A 25929-nucleotide genomic window follows, 5' to 3' on the forward strand; every position below is an offset into this window, starting at 1 on the left:
TGCTTTCCCAGTGCCATATTTGTAATTATCCTTCTCAATGACTGAATGCTAGTAATTGATTTGTTATTGGCACTTATTGCTCATTTCTGACCTTGAACTGAAGCAATTTCTTCCTCTCAAATTAAATGGAACAAAATGAAGCAGGTAACGAGTGTGGCAGTGCGATTCATTTGCTATGTTTCTGAAAACGCATTGACTTTCATGTCAGTACTGATCAATGCTGTCAACATCTCGACACACTGATAATTATATATACAAAGTGCAGTTTGAAGACAGAAGCAGAAAATTATTTGAAAGGTGATGTTTGTTTTTTTAGTTAATGGTGGATTATGAATACTATCTGTAGACTGTTTACAAATACAAAATATATGGTTAATTTTTGAAAAAGACTAACAGTATCCATTAGGACAAGGCTGTTATAAGGTATCGCACCCTCATTAATGTTAATCATCAAAAAAAAACTTTGATAACTGCAGGATGGTTAATGTTACTGAAGTAATTTAAGCAATACAAACTTGAAGGGAAGACAAATGCACCAGCTATAATATCAAATAATCAAAACATAGGCCTGGTTGTTATACATCTAGAATCATAAATTAGAAAATATGAAAAATAGCTGTTTATGTTTCAAACGCTCAACTGGAAATGTATAAAATTGTTGATCAGAGCCATAATTAAATCATACCAACATTGACAAGCAAACTTGATTTTTTACTTTTTAAGCAGAACATCTCAAGAAAATGATATTAGGATTTATCTTGCTATTTTTCAATTCAAACAGCAATTAACGGAAATAACTGCATGATTTTCTGATCATTCATAAAAATGGTCAGAAAATGAAATAAAAAGTGTCCCAGAATTTCTATTATCAGTTGCCAGTTAGTAAAGTTCCCCACCAGGAGCTCGATATTGGAAATGCAATGTTTCTGGTTTAGTTTGATTGAATTTTCCCAATTTGAATCTCTTCAACATCGGAATATTGTCATTCACTTTACTGATTCTCTTTAAAGTATATTTTTATGGCTTGATATAAATTCAGAGATAGCATCACATGAATAGCAATTAACTCAAGATTAATTACAAAAAAATCATTTTAAGAAGTTCCTTGTGCATTGATTCAGTAGGAGACAGTTGTATTTCTAGCTTTAGAGTTTAGAAATCAGAGCAGTCTGTAATCTGCTGAAGTTCTATAATGTCTGGAAATGCTGCACCTAAAATATCACCAATAATTTCAATTTAACTTGATGTCTCAATTTTGATACGTGGTTAGGTGACCATTTGTTAGTTGTGTTTGAAAATTATTCAGTCTCGATACTACGTATTCTTCAACTCAACATCTGTTTTCTAACTTGGGCATCAGAAGCTGCCCAGTACTAATAGAGAAAGAAATATCAGCCCTGTTTCACCATGAGTCCCTTTTGTCTATTGCCATGGTCTCTGTCTCTTTGCACCATACATGTTCTTAATGTTTGTCATCACTGTAGGATCCCTGCATGGTAATGTAATTCAGGCTACATGAAGACAATTAGATCCTCTTTCACCTTGGTTATTCAGAGACTGCAGTCAGAACCACAATAACCTTGGTCTAATGCGTCGCTTTTAAAATGAATTACTGTTTGCAATTGGAGCTTGAGTTAGAGAGGAAATCACAATAATTCAGCAATTTTGATACAGTATAAAATACAGCATTTTGGTACATGAATATCGACCATTACAAAGCAAAAACAAGTGGAAAATTAGATTTATAATCCACAAAGTAAAAAGGAACAAAATGGGAAGACATATGGATCCAAAATTTTTCAAATCAATGCTAACTTCAGAAGCAATGTAGAGTGCTTCATTAAAAACAATCGTGAGAAATTGGATTGATTTGAGCGCTTTCCCTGCAAGGTTTACTCGTGTTGGGGATTGTTAACTGTAGAAATAAAGGTTACAGAAATGTAAATTACTTTATGAGAAATAGACAGAAGAAAAAACTCAGAAGTTGGATTTTTGTTTTGAAAGAACGATCGCTCCTCTACCACCCACTGTGGTGAAATTTCGGCATGACAAAGATAAGAACATGTATGGTGCAGAGAGACAGAGACCATGGCAATAGACAAAAGGGACTCATGGTGAAACAGGGCTGATTTTTTTCTCTTTATTAGTACTGGGCAGCTTCTGATGCCAAGTTTTCCTATTTTCTATATAGTACACCATTTTCCCACAGCAAATGTACCTTTACTAATGAGTAGTGGAGGAAGTAAGGAGGTTACCATTGTGTCCTATTATCCAAAGCTTTTACATGCATGTTTAAATTTGACAGCTGCATGTGCTGTGTTGTTAAGAACACCCAGAAGATATATTTCATTGAAAATGTAGATATTTCTATTGGATGGCTCCATGTACTCTCAAAGGCCATCAAAGGAGGCAGAGCTCATAAATCCTTGCAGTCCTCCTGTAATAAATACTCAGCAGATCAGCCTCTATCATATCCATTGTCATTTTAAATTGCTTCCTGTTCGTTTGCAGTATACTGGCACCTTTTTTATCCAGAGGTTATCTTTGTCTGATACGGTTGATTCATTTTTCTCCTTGTTTCCGTGTGAAAGAAATGTTATAGATGATGCAGTAGGGACTGCACTGAAACTATTGTCTTGGGATAGTTTGTTCAACTGCCTCTTTATTGGTTTTTCAAGCGCCAATCATTCTTATTTGTGAGTGAAACATATAATCCAGCTAAATTTGCAAGTTTTAGAATTTAAATTTTATGAAACATTTATGATTAACAGTGGCTTGACATAGTGCCTAACTGGTAGTACATTTGTCTTTGGATCAGCTAGTTACATGTTTAAGTCCTGCTTCAGAGATTCCAGAATGTAGGGTGGCAATTCAACACATTATTGAGGGCATATTACACTGCCTGAGCTGCTATGTTCTGGTTGACATGTTAAAATAATGGCACTGTCTGTCCTGTTAAATACAAAAGATTGTTATTTCGAAGAAAAGCATAAATGTGCATCCTCTAACATACTAATACTTTTCTCTCAAAGGACACAACTAAAACTAATTAACTGAATGTCATCAAAATGTTGTTTATTGAAGCTTGCTGTGGGCAAATTGACTGTCATGTTCACAACATGTATCAATGATAAATCTTCAAAATGCTCACTAGCTATGAATGTAAGTCTAGATTGTGCAATTCGTGTCTCAATGACTTAAAAACAGCGTTAATTATTGATTATGAATGCGTATAGCAAAACAAGCATAAATGTTTGGACTACTTTTATTTTTTGCATCTGTTGTTAACACACCATGTTACATCTTCTAACTGGTATTTTAGATCTTATTTGGTCTACTGATTAGTTGGCGCTTTTCCATTGTTTCTCATTTCAATTATTTTATTTTCATGACCTTTTATCTCATCAAAGAAATATAAGTCAATAACAATTGTGTTTCTCCAAGAAACAAAGCATACCATTAGAACAAGAAATAAACAACACATCAATCACTCATTCACATCCTCCAATGATGTCTTGAATTATTCAGACAAAGAACAGATGTGCTATAAAGCACTTCTGTTCTGGACATGCAAAATTACAGTGCTGGAGAGATGCTACATTTGCTGATAGGGAGAAGGGAAGTGTGATGTGACTCTCAAATGAGAGAAATCCAAATTCAGCATGGCTTAGTGAAATCAAATAGTGAATAATTCAAATATGTTCCTTCATTGTGGTAATGGAAATCCTATCCTGCAGTGAAGAAGTTACAGTTTTTTTAGACTAGGTATAAATGTTCATAAATGGTAGATCAGGCCTATGGAAATGTCCAAGCAGATAAGTTATTTAAATTGTCAGCACCTTAAGTTTTGAGAAATAAAGTTGTAGTTGTAGCTTCAATAGATGATGCTGACATCATCTTCAGGGTTATCAATAAAATACTGTTACTACTTGACTGCACAATCTGTTACATCACAGTGGGAAGCTTTAAGTTAACAGCATCTAGGGTTACTAAGTACCTAGCTGGCTTTGATGTGGGATAATGAATGCAAATGTTTGTTTTTATAAAGGATTAAGGAGATTTAAAAGTTTTGAATAAGAGTGAAGTCTGTAGTAAGTACTTGGAAATTTAGTTCATCTTAACGTAAGTCTTGATGTTTACCTTTGGTGGACACATGGTATGGAGGTGAGGGAAAAGGGTGATGGGCATAGGTTGGTGTGAGTTAGCCCTAATAGGCATGAGGTTTTAACAGGCCTTTGGGATAAGTGGAGATGTAGGGGTTGGCACATAGGCATGAGGGTCCATTGTGGATGGGTGGAGGGATTTGGATTCACTTGAGTTAGCATGGATGGGACATATGGATGGATGGGGTAGTGTTTTGTATGTTTGAGTCGAGAATCAGAGGATCTATTACTTGGTATGATATTCCAGAAAACTGAACTGAGCCTTTTAACAAACCTGCATAGATACTTGTTGTGAAAATAGTTCTCATTCATAAAACTTACAACTGCTCAAGTGATAAATCTGTAAAAATAAATGTTCACTAATCACTTCAAAGACAGGAAATCCTTTGCTGGCCATTGAAATGGTCACATTTAAACATAACTCCTACTGAGATAAATGGTTCTAGACCCTTTGACTCTTAGCTTAGTATTCATAATTGGTTCAGCTATTATAGCAGCCATAGGATATATCAAATTAGAGTTTATTAGAATTGAAAACCCAATATTTTCTTCATTTGCATTAGATGTCCTGTCAATCATAGAAGTCTAGAAACAGGCCCTCAAACTAAAGGTGATTAAAGTTTTCTTCCATTTTAATTTTCCTTCTATCTGAACATTTAACACCATGTTCTCTTCAGGTTGAATGCATATGAGTACTTACCCCAATGGGAAAAGTATTATAATGTATCTCAATACACAGGCATTGCTGATGAATACAATGGTCAATTTATCTTTGTGGGACTGAACCCTACAATACAACATTGAAATATTGAAACTGAATGAACACATTCCAAATTTAATTAATGAAAGAATTCCAGGAGCAAGCGACTTTTATTTTGGCTCCCCTATTGGGTCTCAAGTACCCAGGGTTCATGACTTGTCTTAGAAACTGAGAGTCTTGTGTCCAAATAAGTTGGCCTGACTCCATAAAAATAATGAAGACCTATAAAAATGCCCATCCTTGCTGGGTGTTGTTGAGTGTAGACTCATTACCTGCAACATTATCCCAGGGCCATAAAAAAATCCACCCAGCAGGAATGATAGCAAGAATCCTGGAATTGATATACGCTTGCTATCTTCAAATCTATTCTTTCTCCATTCTGATATGGGCAAAAACATGAAACTCCAAGTTCAGTTGTTCCCTAAACATGTGGTTGCTAACTTTATATCTAATCTTTATGGAACTAGAAGTGAACCTTCATGGAGAGAAAATATGTATTCCAAACTAGACAGACAGAGACTGGTAGAGTGTATTTCTCGGGAATTTGGTTTGTTAGTATTTCAAAATAGTTATGGAGCTTTCATTTAAAATAAGGATTTTATCTTTGAATTCATATGAGGGTAAAGAAAGATTTATTTATTTTACATGCATAAGGCGGTTATTACCTTAGCCAGTTTGGTGACAGGAACTTATTTATATTCCTGTATGGAGACGTATTTTTTGTGTGCTTAAGGAATGACAAGATTCATTTTGTTTGATTGAAAGGCTCAGAGACCGTGCTTCATCTGGGATGATTGGGGAAGTGCAGAGATTTATTTAACCTGATAGATAGGTACATTTATTTTACTGGGCGACACATTCATTTATTTTCACTGGAGAGATTTATCTATCTTAACACCTGGTAGAGGTTGGGAGAAGAAAAATGCTTATGGCACAATAGCAATTAATCCTAAACAACTGCTTTGTAATGTATGTACCCAAAATTAATATAATGAAATTACTCTATTATTTTTCATTGTTAACTGATAATAAAATGCAAAGAAACAATGTTGTATTCAAAACTGTCTTTGATTCTGTAATTAGAAATAATTTTCTGAAGTTTTAATGTTGATAAAAATATGTATAATAAGGGCTACTTTCTACTGAGTTCAAGCCATCAATGTGATGAGGATGGGTGTAATTCAGCAATACCAACTTAGCCTGCAAAAGCCACCATCTTGGTAAAGGATTTGATGCTTGGACTAAGCACAGCTGCCTCGATGAACATTAAAGACCTTAAATTGCATGTCAGTGCTCATTAAGGTGGCTGCAGAGCATATTAGAGGATAGCACTTGAACTTACAGCCTCTCTTAGCCTTGCTGATTTGGAATGACCCGGTAATTGCTGAGGATTTCTTGGTCAATTTAAAGATATATCACTACCTGGCTTCACTTGCAGCTGGAGGTTTGAAGAAATATTTCAAAACACATGGGTATACTTTCTAGGATATTTTGTGAAAAAAATAGCAATACTATTAATATTTATTTCTGAAAATCTTAAAAGATGTTACTTTCAAATCATGTGGTGCACCCTGAATTAGTAACCAGTGAGGGGACTAAAATTGATGCCCCTATCTTTGTGACAGGTCATAAATTCAGAAAATTCAATTTTCCCAATGTTTAAGGCTACTCACAATTTGATGCAGATTACGATTCAATATCACAGAATTGTATTTTTTTTTTCAAAATAAACTTACATTTTCTAATATAGATCAGCAAATACTTTGAGTGAAGTCTGAATCTTCCAAACTTTTTGAGCCTAAATAAGTTACACTACTAATTTCCAGCAAATGTAAGACCGATCAATTGCTACATTGTGACATGAATCTGCAACTCATTATTTCACATCCACTGCAAATCTATTCTGAATAATGGCAAATCAACCATTGGCTCAAATTGTATCCAAACACAGTTTGTAACTCTCATAATTTCCCAACTTTGAGTACCTGATGATTTTTAAAATAATTATACTTCATTGTCAGGTGTCCTATGCAGAGATATTTTAAAAGTATTTTTAATGGTTTGATGAATTTTAATAAACCCAAATTATGCCAGTATGTGAAGAAATGAATAATGTCCCACTATAAACTCTCCATACCACTAAGATAAACTTCAAGTCTTTGAAAGAAGGTGAGTGAATTCTTTACAGAAAAAAAATACATCCCCAATTCATCCTGAAACACTTCCTAGATATTAACTAGAACAGCATTGATAGAAAATAAAAAGCATATTTTCTATCACCTTTATAGCTGAAGATTGGTACTGGATAACTTGAATTTAAAAAAGGGTAACTTCATTTTAAATATAAAATAAATATGCTGGTTCTACTTGTCAACAAAGAAAGGAGAAGGCTTAATCCAACAATAATAGTGATAAATGTATCAGTTCTTGAAAAACTGCAGTTTATTAAAATAGATAATATAAATTTTCCTTAAGGCAAGAATGTATTATACACTTCATGAATAAAATAAATTCTGATATCTCATGCTAAGTAATTCTCATTTTGTATCATTTTCCTGTCTGAAGCAGATGTTGAATTATTTTGTAAAGTATATTATTGCAGATATGCACTCATTGATATGTACATATCTATCATTGCAAAATCTGTTGCCCAGCTACTAACTCACACTGAATGTCTCTCTCTCTCTCTTTGGCAAATATCTAAGAATGAGATAGGCTGCTCCCAACCTTGACATCATTTTTGTCCCCAAGTTGAGCTTCAAACCATATATTTATGCTATCACTTGGACAGCCTATTTCTACCTCTGTAACATTTTCTGTCTCTAGCCCTACCCTAGCTGAATCTCCTGCTGAATCCTTTAGATTGCTGCCATGTTTAGAATTGATAATTATAACACATTATTGGCTGTGTCCTATGTTCAACACTTTGTAAACTTGAGATCATCTGCAACTCTTCTGCTGATTTCCTAATTTGCTACTAAGCGACACTCACCCATTTCTTGTCTGTTTGCTGACCTACATTGGCTTCCAGCTAACTCTCAAAGTGAAAAGTGTTTCCTTGGTTTCAAATTGAGCACTAGTCTCAATTCTGTTTCTGTTGTATTCTGCAGCCCTGCACCTTTACAAATGTAAGTGCTCCTCCAATCTATCTGTTCATATCCTAAATTTTAATCCCTTCAGCAATGGTTACTGTGCTTTTGGCTGCTAAAACACTCAGCTTTGATATTCACTCACTGAACCAAAACACTTTGTTACCTTCATTAAGACATGCAAACATGTGAGTTAAGAACAGGAGTAGACCATTCAGTCCATCAAGCCTACTGCACTGTTCAATAAAGTTATGTTGGATCTGAATATTTTACATTCCTGCATACTCTTAATAACCTTTCATCTTGATGGTTATCAAGAACCTATCTACCTTTGCCTTGAAAAATATTCAAGGACACTTCTTCCACTGCCTGTTAAGAAAGACACCTCTTAAGACTTATATACTCCTAAGAAAAAAATTCTCCTTTTCTCTATATTTAATGAGTATCCACTTATTTTTAAACATTGGGACTTTTAGGTTAGATTCTTGCACAACAGGAAACATCCCCTCTGGGCTTGTATTGTTGAACTACTAGATTTTTTTAAAATAACAAGACCGAAACTGTACATACTACATTAGATATGCTTTTGCTCATGCTTTTTTTCATGTGTATTTATTCATTTAGCTTCCAGTTCCTACAAGTACATCATACTGCAAATCCAACTGAGCAGCTTAAGAACCTTGGTGTTAAGGATTTTGTCCTGCCAGCTGATATTGCATACATCTGTCTCAGACAGTGATAATGAAGTACTTTTAATCGTGTTATGTGGTGCTAACAGTTGCTCAAGTCTCACATCTGTAAAAACCATTGCCTTGTAGAATGTCTGAGATCTTGCTCTTTCCAAGGTCTGTGATTGGGCCTGGTGAGTTTTGAAGTGCCAGGTGATTATTGATTTTCTGACCCAGCTGTGGAATGCTGGAATATGTGCCTATGGATAGGTTGACACATGATCTCTGTCTTCTTCAATTATGTGTGCATTGAACAGGGGAAATGAGGTCTCTTTGAATTCAGCACCAATTTCAAATAATATTGCTGAGTTCCTGTTTTCCACTCTTATGATTTTTCAGCTGCCCCCACCTCCTCCTCCTTTGGTAAAAAAATAGCTCTGTTGGAAATTGTTTATGGTAGGCACAACAAAAAGTGTTTTTTCATCTGTGCTGGATTGATAATTCACTGATTTTCAGCTTAGAGTCACAGATTTGTGCAGCACAGAAACAGATCTTTCAGTGCAACTTTTCCATGCCAACCAGATATCCTAAATTAATCTTGTCCCATTTGCCAGCATTTGGGATATGTCCTTCCAAAACCTTCCTATTCATGTCCCCACCCAGATGCCTTTTAAATGTTGTAATCGTACCAGTCTCCTCCATTTCCTCCAGCAGCTCATTCCATACACACACCACACTGAGTGAAAAAGTTGCCCATTGGGTCCCTTTTAAATCTTTCTCCTCTCACCTTAAATCTGTGCCCTCTAATTTTGGACTGTCCTACCCTCTGAAAAAGACCTTGGCTATTCACCCTATCCATGCCCTCATGATTTTATAAAACTCTACGAGGTCACCCCTCAGTCTCCAGGGAAATTGCCCAGCCTATTCAGCCTCTACCGATAGCTTAAACCCTCCAACCCTAGCAACATCGTTGTAAATCTTTTCTGCACCCTTACAAGCTTAACAACATTGTTCCTACAGCAGGAATACCAGGACTGAACACAATATTCTAAAAGTGACCTAACCAATGTCCTGTACAGCAGCAACATGACATCTCAAACTCCTAAGCTCAATGGGCAAGCGTACCAAATGCTGCCTTCACTACCCTGTTTACCTGTGCCTCCACCTTCAAGGAACAATGAACCTGCACCCCAAGGACCGTACTATTAAGTGTATAAAGTCCTAATAATTTGCCTTTCCAAAATACAACACAGAACAGAAAATGAGGACTGCAGATGCTAGAGATCAGAGTCAAGAGTGTGTTGCTAGAAAAGCACAGCAGGTCAGGCAGCATCCAAAGAGCAGGCGAATCGATATTTCGGGGATAAGCCCTTCACCTCATATTTATCTAAATTAAACTCCATCTGCCACTCTTCAGCTTATCTGATGAAGGTCCCATTGTACTCTGAGATAACCTTCTTCACCGACCGCCAATTTTGGTGTCATCTGCAAACCTACTAACCACTCCTCCTACATCCAAATGCAATGGGTCCAGCATTGATCCTTGGAGTACACTGCAAGGCCTGGTCACAGGTCTCTACTCTGAAAAAGAACCCTTCTCCCACCCTTTGCATCCTACCTTCATGCCATTTTTGTATCCAAATCCAGTCCAACTTCACAATGGTAGCGAACAACTGACTTTAAATATGAGTTGGACACATATATTGTACTTGCTGAAGTCATGACAACCTGAACAACAATTACCAGAAAGTGCCATGATATCTTTCCATCAAAGAAAGATACATCTCACTTTCACTGGTTTATTTTGACTGCTCTAGCTCATTGTTAATCTTCCAAGTGAACTGCACAATATACATTCAGTATTATCAATGAAGATTTTCTTGTATTTCTCTATTAATTGATCAGCAGTTACCATTCACCATCATGTTACTTGCGGGTGATTTGAAACCTCCATAAAATTTTCAATCCTTCTCTGGCAAGCCATTGAAAATCAATTGTTACTGTGAAGGATAAACTGAGTGGATATTGAGATTGCTTGAAAAATGCAAATCTCAGTCTGAATGTTAGTGCCACAGATGGATTTTGAGATAGTTAAAAACAAGCAATGAAATGAACCGTGAATAATTGCAGAATCTTTAAGATGTTTAAATGAACAGTAATAACAAAATTAAAGTAGAACAGAATAAGGTTGAATTGCATTATTTAAACATTATATTGTCACAGTGTACAACAATGCTTGTGATTCAATTTTATTTTTAAAATATTAACACATTGTGCAGCAGTTTTTTAAAATTCTATAATGTAACGATGTAATAACTTCATAAAGCACTACCTTTTTCAAAATGAAGTGTTAAATTCTTCCACCGTTTAACTGAGGCAAAAAAGTTACTCTTGCACATTTCACATCTTAAGTAATTGGTTTAATTCTTGATTTTGTGAGGAATTTCTAAATACAGGCCAAGATTACATTCCCCATATAAAATCATTAAACCACTTAATTTTTTAAAGAATGTAGTATCATCATTATGCCTTGAAGTGCAGTCCAGAATGAGGAGTTGTGAGTGGAGTGTTTTAATGTGGGTGGTTGTTGTACAGCTATCACATGGTTTTGGCTGACCAGGAAACTCTCCTGGTCCTACCATCAACCAAACATTGAACATAGAACATTACAGTGCAGTGCAGGCCCTTCGGCCCTCGATATTGCGATGGCCTGTGGAACCGATCTGAAACCCATCTATTCTACACTGTTCCATTTTCATCCATATATTTATCCAATGACCATTTAAATGCCCTTAAAGTTGTCGAGTCTACTACTGTTGTAGGAGGTGTGTTGCATGCCCCTACTCCTCCCTAAATAAGAAAATACTTCTGACATCTGTCCTATATCTATCACCCCTCAATTTAAAGCTATGTCCCCTTCTGCTAGCCATCACCATCCGTGGAAGGATTTATAGGTTGAAAATCGACCTGTATCAACGTATTGGATTAGATTTCCTACAGTGTGGAAACAGGCCCTTCGGCCCAACAAGTCCACACCAACCCTCCGAAGAGCAACCCATCCAGACCCATTCCCCTACGTTTACCCCTGACTAATGCACCTAACACTATAGGCAATTTAGCATGGCTGATTCACCTGACCTACACATCTTTGGACTGTGGGAGGAAATTGAAGCACCCGGAGGAAACCCACGCAGACACGGGGAGAATGTGCAAACTCCACACAGACAGTTGCGTTAGGAGGGAATTGAATCTGGGTCCCTGGCAATGAGAGTCAGCAGTGGTAACCACTGAGCCACCATGCTGCCCAGTGAATGTGTCTTCTGGTACTATGAATTCCTAAAGCAGGATTCAAACCTAGAGCTTCTAGTTTATGGGTAGTTAATTTATGTACATCTTGCAATTTGTTTTGTGCCTTCCATGAGCAATTTAACAACAAATAATGCTAGTAAGATATATTACCAATGTCACTTAATACTTGGGAGACATGCCCACTTTGCAAAACATGCAGATAATGTAAATAGTTCATAAATTTGGATATTGAATTGTGTCAAATTCCTGCGAGAAAGTTAATATATTAATGCTAGTAATTCATGGTTGATTTTATGTGGTAACTTATCATGTGTCATAGTTACATTGATTTTTCCAAATTATTGATCAGTGACTATTTGTGCTGGAACATTAATGATCATCTTTACTCCTCTGAGGAGACTACTTTTTATCAGTCTTTGCTGTGCTACAGAATGCCTATTTTAAAAAAAAACTTTTCCCCCTTACCCTTTAAATATGCTGACTTATTTCAGCAATATTGTTTTGTAACGTTTTATTGCACTTTTCATCGTTCACATTTAAGGATCATAACAGTAAACATTCAAGGTAATTGACTAGAGAAGTTATTCTGTGCTTGTTTAATGTCATGTATATGCTCTTCCATTACAGGCTATTTGAAAGTAACTAAATGCAACAAATATAGCTGTTTTCCCTCTCATTCAAAAACACTGGGCTTAATTTTAACTCCTTCAGATGTCAACTATAATATGAGCTTTGTTAACTCACTGTGGGATAGATTTTCTCCATCTTAAAGTCAAAAATTGAAAAGGTCTTTACGGTGCTTTAAACATAGTTTTTTTTATCTCTGGGGTTTCTGTTGATTTTCCACTGAAGTTCCCAGATGAGAATAGAGAATAAAGGGGGAAAAAATACAGGATTCATTATGTCAAGTTGGCTAAAAAGTATAATTGGCCTGTTCTAAGCTCTAGTTCAGATTGAAATCAAAGTAAGCACAATAGATGCTCATTGAAGGAATACGCAGGGTGGCAGGGAGTAAAGGTTTGAAAAGGGGACTAGGGCATCAAAGGTGTAGTGACAGAGTGATGAGTAGATAGATTAAGTTGCTACAGATATGTTATGGTTAATTGAAATCCAAAAGCTAGACAATGGGGACTTTGGGAGTATTGTTCTAACTGGATCATAAAACATGCTAGTTTAGTAGTGGAAATCTTGCAACCAAATCTCCAGTTAATGCTACTTCCTTTGTTTTATGAGAAAGCATATGTTTGTAAAGAGTTGAGATATTTCTTTTAAATGCCCTTGTATGTGTAAGTTAGTGTATTAACAGTTGTTTAGTGAACTTCATGATTGGTGAACGGAGAATGGAAAATTCTCTCTGGCTCCTTTGGAGCTGAAACGGCCAACTCTCAAGTTCTTCTTAGTCTCCTCTACTCAAGAGCATCTTCAGGCTTTGGTACTATGAAGACAGGTGGCCTCACCTTAATTCCATATAAGTCATACAGATGTCTTGTTTGATGAATGCACATTCAGTTTAACAACTCATAAATGACCTGGACATATTATAAGCTACGATTAATATCACTTCATGCAAAGCTAAGTGGGAGGTTGGATGTGTTACTCCTCCTCACTGTGATGTTCTGAGCACGTATTGATCACTAGAGGTAATTGGAATGGAATTCTTCAGACTTTATCCTTCAATTTACCTATCTTCTGATCATCAGGAAGGTGCACCATTCCATTTGGTGGAAAAAATTGGTATCCTGATGTTTAGGTTACTCAGATTACTTACAAAGTTTAGTTGCATCATTATTGTTTGATTCATGTCAAGTCTACCAAGCTTAAGTATATATTACACATATGCATTTTGTTTATATTTCATTTTAAAGATATTTAAAATTTACACTTTAATATGTAAGACAGCATCTATAGAGTTGCAAAACTGTAAAGGACCAACCAGTCTCCATGGTTCTTCCAGAAAACCAGTTAATAAAGGATAGAAATTGAACTAATCAGTATATGCATTTATGTTCATTTATTTATTTTCAGGATTACACATTGCAAGCACATGCCTCCTAACACAACCATCACAGTTTCAGTCTGTATCTATTAATAGGCATAAAAGAGAATCTATGGCTATTGTGACTTTCTTGGTTTTTTGAGGAAATGTGTGGTTGTAATGAGAAACACTATGAATAATATTATTTCTCAGTTCCCATGTGATAGAATTTTTTTAACTTCAGATTGAGCAAAATTTAAAATTAATAAAATTAAGGCCACAAAACTGCTTCCTCAAAAAAAAACATAAAACAGATCTAATGTAAATGGTAAATTAATTGACAATAATACCAATAGGTTTATGATGGTAATTAGAATCAATTGCGTATCTGCCAGAAGGAGTGAAATTATTCTTGCAATATTTAAAAGATCTTTCAGAAATGTGACACAATTTGAGTTATATTATACCACAAGTATGTTCTTCAAACAGTAAATTGCTATGAATGAGTAACAATGCACTTGATTTCATAAACACTCTGGTCATGATTTGACATTTAGGAAAAGAGAAAATTTCACTAATGTAACTTCCAAGTTATATATTCTCTAGTTTATGGACATTTTATTCTTATTTCATATTATTCAAATTATACAAAAAGGTAGAATTTTCATTTTGCCCTAAGTGCTGCCTTTTCAATATTTTGTTAATTAGAACTGCACACTATATTAAGATTTTTGTGGGGCCTAATTGCCTGTAATAAGTTTGAAACATTTATGGGTCTGTTGGATGAATACTAAAATTATATGCTGAATTTAAAAGAAATAGATAATGTCAGAGCTACCCCTCAGGAGAGTAAGGATAATCTCACTGGTATCCTTACATACAGATGAGGAAGGACACCACATCAACTGGAATAACACATCCATCCTAGCACAAGCCAAACCGAGACATGCACAAGAATTTGTAAACAATGGCATTCCAACCGGAACTCTATCAACAAACACATTGACTTGGATCCTATTTACCAGCCCCTGAGAAAAAGAATTGGAAATGACATCACCACAGGAAATGACATCAACGCAGGAAAAGATATCACCAACCCAAAGAAATCTAAACACATAAATAGCAGCATACTACCAGTGCTTCATCCGGAGACTCACTGATGATGTTACCTAGTATGGTGACGAAACATCTGAAAACAAACCTTCCAGCTCAGAGAGCAAATATACATCTAGAATCTCAACCTGAGCTACAAATCTTCTCAAACCTCACTACCCCTCAGGGTCTTTGAAACTGTGTGTGAGCTCTTTCTCCATTTCTCTGTTTTGAATCAGTGTAAAGGCATGCCTGATCCAAAAAGATAACAGACAACTTTCAAAAATATTTGTACAAACATATTGGGCTGAACTTTACTCTGTTGTTCAGGACATCGTCAACATCATGGTGAAAAATGAGTTATGAGTGTGCTTGCCAGTATCGGACAGATTTATCAATTTTAATTCAAGCATGGCAAGCGACTCTTGATGCTGCTTGGCCAGTTAGATGGGAGACAACTTTGAACAGATTAATTAGGAGCAGGAATAAGTCATTCAGGCCCTTGAGCCTGCTCTGCATTCAATACCTTCACAGATGATCTGATTGTTGCCTGAATTCTATCTTATTGTCCAACGCTAATAACCAGTGACCTGAAGCTTCAACACTATCACTGGATGAACTGAGCACTCTGGAGGCAAATCAGAGACGTTGGTGAATCTCAAAGTAGAAAAGCCCTTGGGCAGGGAGATAAAAGTCAGGATAGCCAAACACTGGATAGTCTCTCCCTCTGTGCTGTTGGGCCTGCCTTCCTATATGCAGCATGCATCTTTGGACCATGAAGACTCTGGTTCTGATAACCCTGTAGATTCCCAATGGGAGTACCATCATGATGCTGGCAGCCACTTCATGCAGCAGGGGCTGCTTCGTTGTCAGAAAAATGCCAGTAGCCCCTTAAATGGCTGTTAATTGGATCTTGAATTATGAAAGGTGGCTGCAGGCTTGAGTTGGGTAGCCAATGTTCCTTGCAACCTGCCATTAGGAAGCTTCTTAAACATTCTCCTGTACTTGGGATATTTGCTCTATTTTCAGTCCCTTTGACCACAATCTCTATTTTACAAGCCCTGTATTTTTGTGGACGGCTGGATATTATCACAGACTGTGGTCGCACCTTAGCTTTTTTCTTTAACTGTAAAAATACAGACTTTTTATAAAAAATGTATATACATTGTCACAAATGCAGTTCACTTCTGTACTGAATCATGTCAAGTAAACAAACAGCACTTGAGGTTGACTCTATCTCAACAAGGAGAAAGTGAGGACTGCAGGTGCTGGAGATCAGAATTGAAAAATGTGATGCTGGAAAAACACAGCAGGCCAGGCAGCATCCGAGGAGCAGGAGAATCGACGTTTCTTCAGGAATGAGGGGCAGAGGAGATGCTTGGGTGGTGCAGTGAGAGAGGGACTCACTGAGATCCTTGTGGAGGAAGGAGGAGAGCTTCTTCATGGTAGGCATCCTTGCAAGAGGATTCGCAGTAGGTTAAGATCAATTAGGAGAAAGTGAGGACAACAGATGCTGGAGATCAGAGTTGAAAAATGTGGTGCAGGAAGAAGGGCTTTTGCCCAAAACGTCGATTCTTCTACTCCTCGGATGCTGCCTGGCCTGCTGTGTTTTTCCAACACCATATTTTTCAACACCATTTCAACAAACCAAGATTACACGTACAAGATTATATTTGCTTACATTGAGGCACTAGGAGGGTTCAGTAACTGAACAAGCCCCCAGTTAACCTTCGCAGAAAGATCTCAGACAGTGGTATTTCCCTACTGTACCTTGACAACAGCTGCCCCAGACTTTACTACATCCCTCAGCACGTAGTTTCGGACCTTGGAATGTGCCAGGCCGCAACATTCGATCGAGGTCAACTCCTTGTTCTGGAAGACCATTAAGTTTTGAACAGCGTCTTTCACCGAATTGCTAGTCCTACAGGCGCAGTTGATATTTTTCTTGGTGTGTGTCCCGAGAAACAAACCATAGAGCACAGAGTCTATGTCACGGAGCTGCTCGGGATGAACCTCAATTTAAAAAAAAAACACTGCATGTTTCTCCACACTTGCTTTGCAATGCACGTCCTAGCAGGAGATTTATGGTAGTCTCAATACCCCTGAAACAGCTTCGAGGACAGCATGCGGTGGCACAGACTGACCAGGCATACAAGAAGGATCTAACAGGTGGTGTCTTCCTTACTACCAGCCAAGCAACTGCTGGTCTCTTATCTAAAATACATGCCATTTGATTTGGAATTATTGCTGCTATTTTACCAGTCCCTCGTCTTCCCCTTGCCCTGTTTCCTCTACCTGGGAGCTGGTAACATTCAGTTTAACATTTTTGATCCTGATCCTGAGAAGTATTTTCAACAGAACAAATTATGTATTGTAATATAAATTAAATGATCAAAATACCTAACATACTTTACTTTAGCTAGAAAACAAATGTGGAGAAGGGAGATTGAATCATGTTTTTCAGTATGAGAAAAATATAAATTGAAAACTCATAGAAAATAGTAAATATACTAGTTAAATGATGACATACCTCCTCCATCTGAGAGAAATACTTGTATGAAAGAAATACTGCTGTTAACCAATACATTTTTTTGTATGTTCCAAATCACACAGGTTTGAATCATGCAGAGATTATTGTTGCAAAATTATCATATTTTGCTGTAACTATGACCATGGAATATTTTTGAGTAACCTCCTACCCTCTTTTATATGAAATTAAAATTGAAAACTCTGGAAGTACTCAGCATGTCAAGTAGCATGGGTGAAGAGAGAAACAGAGTTAATGTTCAGATCAATGACCTTTCGCTGGAAACAAAAATGAAGTGATAGGGTTTAAACAGGCAAAAGGGAGGATCAACTGATGGTTTCAAGCATAAATACAATAACTGCACATTGAATCTGAATGCATTCCTTTTGCTATTGTGATGCTGTGTACTCAGAATAATGTCATCATTAATCTCCAGAGCCACATAAATGATGATTTCACAATATTCTCACTACAATGCATCAATATTATCAGTGTTTCTTTTTTCTTCAAACGTATAACCTTCTAAAAGACTATTTCTGCATCATTCAGCTATGATGCATCATCTTGTCTCCAAGATTTTAGATTTTTTTCAATGAAAGTTGCATTTCAAGTATTTAATTAAAATGTCTTCATCTTTATTTACACTTGAATATATGAATTTCTGAACCAACTGCATTTTTAAATAATATTTATGTATAATTTTGCAAGCTAGACTTAATTGATGTTATCTAGTATTTTCAGAACTCAATCTGATTTATGCTTTCCTCATTTTAGCCACTCTTCATGTAATTAGATTCCTATTGTATCCAGTGATCAGATTCTTCCTTTGGCACAGAACTGATGGGCATCTGTTCGATGAAAGCAGCAGCAAATGTCTAATCACAATTATATTGCCAAGCCTAAAATGGAGTTCAGCACTTGCTAGTGTTTCAAATGATCACCAGTCTCTATATCACCACCAAGTGCATAACAAACACAGACAAACTGATCAAACAAAACATGACCATCAATTTATTCATGACTTTAATTAGTGTTCAAACTTAATTTCATGTTCAACATTTTCTTTCATAAATGAACCAGTAACACTTCATACAGTGTGGAAAGTTTACTACAAGAACCAAGGCAATTCCAATCCTGTATTCTCATTTTAAGCACTGACTTTTAATCATTAAATGGAACTGTTTGAACATTGCAGCTGTTACATCCCTACATGCTTGAACGAAGATGACTGCATTTGAGAACAGTGGATATTAGCATATATGCCCAGCTCCTAAGCCAATTGATAGAAAGTAGAATAACTCTTTTAATCCATGATTTGGAAATGCCAATGTTGGACTGGGGTGTACAAAGTTAAAAATCACACAACACCAGGTTATAGTCCAACAGGTTTAATTGGAAGCACTAGCTTTTGGGGCGCCACCTGATGAAGGCTCCGAAAGCTAGTGTGCTTCCAATTAAGCCTGTTGGACTATAACCTGGTGTTGTGTGATTTCTCATCTTTTAATCCAAGCTGAGCTTTTAGAACTCTACTGCATTTGTTGTGACATTCTTACTTTTTTCTGGGCAAGGTCTCAGCCTTGTGCAAAACTCAGCAGGGAGTCAAGAAAGGATCTGAAACTCTGGTGCGATGCACTTAAGAAGCCTTTTGCTGACTCTTTGACTTTTTGACATTAAATTATCAACAAATATGTTTAAATTGGGAGATCAAGTGTGGACAAATAACTAGAATAACTGTGTGTGTTGAAAATGTGTTGCTGGTTAAAGCACAGCAGGTCAGGCAGCATCCAAGGAATAGGAAAGACCTGCTGTGCTTTAACCAGCAACACATTTTCAACTGCGATCTCCAGCATCTGCAGACCTCATTTTTTTACCCTAACTGTGTGTGTTCTCAGCAACTTCCTTTACAATTTGAAAGCATGGACAATTTATGCAAGCCAGCAGAAGCAACTGCATTGCTTCCACCTCCATTGCCTTAGATGAAAATCACACAACACCAGGTTATAGTCCAACAGGTTTAATTGGAAGCACACGAGCTTTCAGAGCGACGCTCCTTCATCTGGTGATAGTCACCTGATGACTATCACCTGATGACGGAGCGTCACTCTGAAAGCTAATGTCCTTCCAATTAAACCTGTTGGACTATAACCTGGTGTTGTGTGATTTTTAACTTTGTACACCCCAGTCCAACACCGGCATCTCCAAATCATGTCTTTGATGAATATTGGACATCTAGCAGGATGGAGTACTGAATATGGACGCAAACAAGGATCCCTGATGTGTTTGTTGCCTTGAATCAGTGGGACTCCAATGGCTGAGTTAAAAGTTCTACCATGTGGAATACAATTGTATCCCCCAAAACTGTGCCCTATGATGAAGGCTATTCAGATAGGACAAACATATCGCCCACAACTGTGCTACAAAGAGGTCTGTAAGCTATACCTCATGTTGGCACTGATCTAAATCAATACACAAGAAGTCCCTGCTGCTAACAGAGTGTATGGAGACCAGCAGCCAGGAAGGAAAAAGTGGAAAATGCAGCTGACAAAAAAAAAATGACCAGATGGCACAAAGGAGACCAATTGGAAGGAGAAAATATCAGTTCATCTCAATCAATGGTGTCAGCTAGAAACTGTCACTTGCAAACCATAGCCAGAACAGAAAAAGTCCATTCCTGAAGAGGTATACACCTCCACCACAGTCCATTGTCTTCTGATGTCAATGGGCTATAAACAGAATTCATAGAGAAACTGGGTTCAAGAATTCTTAGGATGTTTGTTGCAGAGGCTGGGAATTTTATAAGCATAACAGTGTCTTTTTAGTTGTATGACAGTTGACATATGCCTGCATTTGAAATTATTTCAAAACAAATTCCAGTTGGAGAGTGAAGCTCTGTGTCAACACAGTGGCACATATCTCTGTTCAATTCTTACATGCAGGGCTGCTCTAAGTGGAAGATTATGGCATAAAACTGTGCAGAGGGCATGCAAGATTAGGGACGTGGAAGAACATAGAAACTAGAAGCAGGAAGGATCATTTGGCTCTCGGAGATGGCTGATCCTTCATCCCAATTCCATATCCCAGCTTTCTCCATATCCCGTGATACCTTTAAAATCTAAAAGGTAAAGCTTACCCATAAACAGGCCAAAGACACAAATGAATTTAATGCAAGAAGCAACAGTTTGGATGTTATAGATGATTTAAATGGGCAGAAACATTAAGACCCACGAGTTGAGAATGGTTCTCTGGTCATAAATCAAACAAATAGATAAAGAAAGTCGGAGCATACAGATCTCTGTTGCTGGAGGTTACTGTCTGCTGAGAGCAGTTGCCTGGTCCTGGGTTTGTGGTATGTTGATCTCTGAGGCTGGCAGCGGCAATGTGATTAGTATACATGGCTAGTTTTGAATTGAACAAATGGATGGATGACGTTGACCTTGGCTGTAAGTGGTGGACTGTTCTGCTCTCAGACTTTCATAAAACCAGCAAAAGCCAAAGTAGGTCACTTTGTAAAGCATTCCTGTTTGAGAAGGGTAAAGTCAATATTCTCCATCTCAAGAAGCTGTCTTTTATTCCAATTATTTTTGACCCTTAAGAGTCCATTTTGTTGTTTAATTCTGTGAGCTTTGTGTCAATCATTGGTTATTGTTTATTCAGTTGCCAATTGGAAAGAGGGAAATACGTAAGGTAATCCCTCCACTTTATGTTGGAAGCTAATAATGCCATATCGTGTTGATCATCTGCTAGGACATCCTGTCTAACCTTGGACAGTTAGTTCACATGTAGGTCATGAGGTCACCATCACCCCCCCCCCCCCCCCCCCCCCCCCCCCCCCACCCCTCTCCACCTTTATCAGATTTAAACAAAAGGAATTCATGGGATGTGAGCATCACTGGCTGGGTCAGCATTTATTGTCAATCCCTAGTTCCTCTTGAGAACATGGTGGTAAGTTGTCAGATTGAACCACTGCAGTCCCTGTTTTGTATGTTGACTAACAGTATGTAGTAGATCAGCAATGACTTATTTCAGTGCCTGTGCTAGAGAAACGTCCTTGGCAGAGGTAATGACCTTCACTCTCCTGTCTTTGTCAGCCCAGAAAGATGCCATAGGAGCTTTCTTTATGAGATACAGGAGCAATTCTTATAATATGAAATACATTTCTTACAATTGTACAAAGTTATTACATATTGATTTCTTACCATAGTATTCTCACAAGCAATGCATGTCAATTGAAGAGCTCCATGCACAGAAAAATGCTGTGTGCATGTCTATAACAGCCAGAATAATTAGATTAAAATATTGTGTTATAACTTTATTGTAACTGAGTGCCAAACTGTTCATGTGGAGCAGAAGACAGAGACATTCTAGAGACTAATATTGTAAAGCTTTACTCTTTCCAATAAGATCAGTCACCAGCAGGGCTAAATTCAGCTGACATAAAGTTACAAGACGCACTAATGAATGCAAGCCATTCTACAAAAGTGGGAGAAACTGAAGGCAGCAGATGCTGGAGATCAGAGTCGAGAGTGTGTGCTGGAAAAACACAGCAGGTCAGGCAGCATCCAAGGTGCAGCAGAATTGATGTTTCGGTCATAAGTCCCTCATCAGGAATACATCCATTCCTGGTGAAGGGCTTATGTTTGAAACCTTTGAGAGCCTGTACTTTCAGAATAAGTTCACTATACATGCTTTTAGATACAGGAATTGAGCCAGAATTCCTTTCCCTCTCTTTAGGAAATCCGTGGATTCACTTTGTCAAGTTATTGGAGTACACCCAGAAACTGTTCAGCCATATCACAGAAAGATTCTGCAGTCTCAGGCAGGGTATTCCTGCCTGAGAATGTTTATCAGAGGAAAAGTTAAAAGAAACTTTTAGAGATTGAATTTTGTTTTAATGCATCATTTGAACAATATGTGACAAATATTATGGAAAAGAGGATTCGAGTTGTTGGGTTTAATTCCCTTCAACGAAAGCTAAATTTGGAAAACATTTTCTGAAAGATAGCAATACTTATATCACAAAATGTTAAAAATTGAAACAGAGCGCAAACCACATCTGATCTGGTACTTAGTAATGAATTTGAGATGATAGCCATTTATAGTTTGGGAACAGTAAGACCTTTGATATTTTATCATGAATAGTAGGTACTGCTATTGAACCTTTATAACTTGAAATAGGAGAAGAGAAAACAACTTGGGGAATAAAGCAAACAAAGCTGAATTGATCTTGAGGATATATTGGAAAAGAAATTGAATAAATACATACAACACAGAAGTGATCTGATTGTGGTCTGAACTCTACATTCTTCCTGATACCTGAGAAGCATCAGCTCCTTTGCTAGTTAAAAATCATCTATCTCTGCCTTTCAACCTGTAGCATTTCTCAGTATGTTCCAAAAAGCCTTGATCTTTGGAGAATAATTTTCACTTCCCTATCTTAAATGGGAGAACCCTTAATTTTGAAGTCATCCTTGATTATAGTGTCTCCCACAAAGAGAAACATCTGCTCAACAGTCACCCTGTCAAGACGTCTCAGGATCTTGAATCGCTCGATAAGATCATCTCTAGTTCTTCTAAGCTCTAATGGATATCTCCCCAGCCTGTTTAATCTTTCCTCATCAGAGATGTCTACCATCCCGGTCACTATAAATATCACTGCAGTTTTGGTGTCATGAGCATATAGACACAAAAGGAAACTTTCTGCAGATTGCTTCCAAGTTTTGTCCTGATAATTATTAATAAAAGTGAAGATGTTCACATTTCACGCAAGACAGCAGTTATATAGGTTATAAGTTTCACTGAAGAGCTTCTAAAGAGGGCGCCAGATATGCATATGACTTTTGTAGCCCATTCACCTCCTTCCCTTAGTTGCGCAAAGACACTGAATTGTATCGAAGATGGTAATCTAATCCAGTGACTCACATAGACAAAAATAAGGGAAATCTTTTTGTACTCATTAGGGAACAATCTTATTACTGAAACATTAATTACATTGGATCAATTCTGCATTATATCAATGTGTGAATCTAAAAAGAACTGCTTTTCGATTAAACATTTGGGCACTGTGCCATTATTATCAAAGGTTTTGTCCTTAATTTACAGTACTTAGTTTTGTACTGTGTAAAATGTCCATTTGTGTTCAAGACCAAGGTCTGCATGAAAAACTATGGTTACATTTTTTTGCTAGATGCATAAAAATCAATTTTTACTACATCCATTGATTCGGCAATGAACTACTTTGATTCAGACAAAGTATATTTTGACAGTAGTTCTCAACACATGAGTGTCACTGGCAATGCTTATATTTAATCGATGAGTCTTTCTTTGGTCCCTTGAGGGTAGAGCTGAAAAATGTATTGCTGGAAAAGCGCAGCAGGTCAGGCAGCATCCAAGGAACAGGAGAATCGACGTTTCGGGCATAAGCCCTTCTTCAGGAATCATGAAGAAGGGCTTATGCCCGAAACATCAACTCTCCTGCTCCTTGGATGCTGCCTTACCTGCTGCGCTTTTCCAGCAACATACTTTTCAGCTCTGATCTCCAGCATCTGCAGTCCTCACTTTCTCCCTTGTGGGTTGATACAACTAAGTGGCTTGCTAGGCCACGCAGAGGTCAACCATATTGTTGTTAGACTGGATTAACTAAGGACACCAGATTCTTTTCCCTGAAGGACAACAATTCACGAGGTGGGCTTTTAGAACATTCCAATGACTTTTAACAAAACCAGTTTTAATTGAAGAACTGAGTGCAAAGTCTCAAACTAGCGTGATAGGATGTATTTTATTCACTCATTGGATGTGAATGTGGCAATAAGGCCAGTGATTGCTACCCAATTCTAGTTGTCTATCAGAAGTTGAGGTGAGCCACCGTTCTTAACAATCTGTGGCAAAGGTATTCCCATAATGCTGTTAGAAGCATAGAAAGATCCAAAATAGTCTCAGGAGTAGTTCATTCCGCCCTATGCACCTGTTGTGTCATTCAGTATGATCATGGCTATTTGTCTAACTCAGAACCCTGTTCTTAACTTCTCCTCATATCCTTTGATCTCTTTATCTCTAAAGAATCATATCTAACTTCTTCTTGAAAACATACAATACTTTGGCCTCAACCACTTTTGGTGACAGATGATTCTACAGGTGCACTACTCTCTGGGTGAAGTCATTTTTCCCCCTCTCAGTCTGAAATGGCCTATCCCGTATCTTTAGACTGTGATTGTTAGAGAGGAAGTTCTGGGATTTTGACCCAGTGACAACAAAGGAAGGTTGATATATTTCTGAGTCAGGGTGATCTGTGACTTGAATGCAATTGGAATGTAGCTATATTGCCATGTATCTGCTGCTCTTCTTTCGAAGGAAGAGTAATTAGGGAATTGGGTGTGTTGTCTTGACACTACCTCAATTGCATTTTGGAGATGTTCAGTCACATTGTGGAGATGGTGAGCAGAATGAACGTTTGAATTGAAAGATAAGGTATCATTCAAGTACACTAAGACATGATTATTAAATAGGCCTTCTCCTATTAATTTTCTTCAATTGTCCAGCGACATTCATACCTGGACTAAGTGCGGTTAAAAAACCCTCTGATTCACCATTACTTGAATTGCTAGAAGTCTATAATATTCTTAGAGAATTATGTTAATGGTTTTCATCATCTTCGACGGTGCCATAATTCTTGTTATCTGTGCAACAAGGCCCAAAAATGATCATTTGCTTTAAGAATTCACATTTGTCATTCACTGTCAAACAAGCATTTTGTAACATCCTCAAGGCCTTCATTACTCTGTCGTCATGTTGGGAATGTCGTTCATTTATTAGAAAACAGTCATCATCCACTAGAAAATCTCACATGTAGATGTGACACCAAATGTTCATAAGGTGTGATGAATGTCATTAACGCTTTGGAGATCTCACCCAAGGATTGTTGTCAGAAGCTGCTATTAACATTCAATTTGGTGAAGATTGTGCTATTTACACATTTACCTAGGATCTACATAGGCCATTAAATGTATTTCTAGTTGTGATGCCTTGTTGAGATGTATTAAGTTAACAGCAATTTTCATGAATCTACTTATTTTAGAATCTTGCATCATAACCAATTATTAAATGGTGTGTATGACTTTTGAAGCAATTCACTTTTGATGAATAGCTTTAATTTCTACTTCTATTTTGTTTTTAATAGTGTGTGAGACCTTCCTGGATGTGAACAACGAGATCCGTTTGAGTGCAGATCAATGCTTTCAGTGTGATGTAGTGTTCTGTGTCTTATTTCAACATAGTTTTTAAATGAGTTTTGGGACTTGTTGTCTGAACCAATTTACTGATTGCTGACTGATAGTCATGTCTAGCTTAAGG

At 37.2% G+C, this 25929-nt stretch overlaps 1 protein-coding gene across 1 annotated transcript in view; it reads left to right on the forward strand.

Annotated features, from left to right (window-relative positions):
• Window positions 1-25929, forward strand: part of LOC132828198 (metabotropic glutamate receptor 4-like) — a 1188807-nt gene that overhangs the window by 844982 nt on the left and 317896 nt on the right. The gene's annotated exons all lie outside the window — the stretch shown is intronic.

This window comes from Hemiscyllium ocellatum, chromosome 26, assembly GCF_020745735.1.
Source record: "Hemiscyllium ocellatum isolate sHemOce1 chromosome 26, sHemOce1.pat.X.cur, whole genome shotgun sequence".
In the NCBI taxonomy this organism is placed as follows: domain Eukaryota; kingdom Metazoa; phylum Chordata; class Chondrichthyes; order Orectolobiformes; family Hemiscylliidae; genus Hemiscyllium; species Hemiscyllium ocellatum.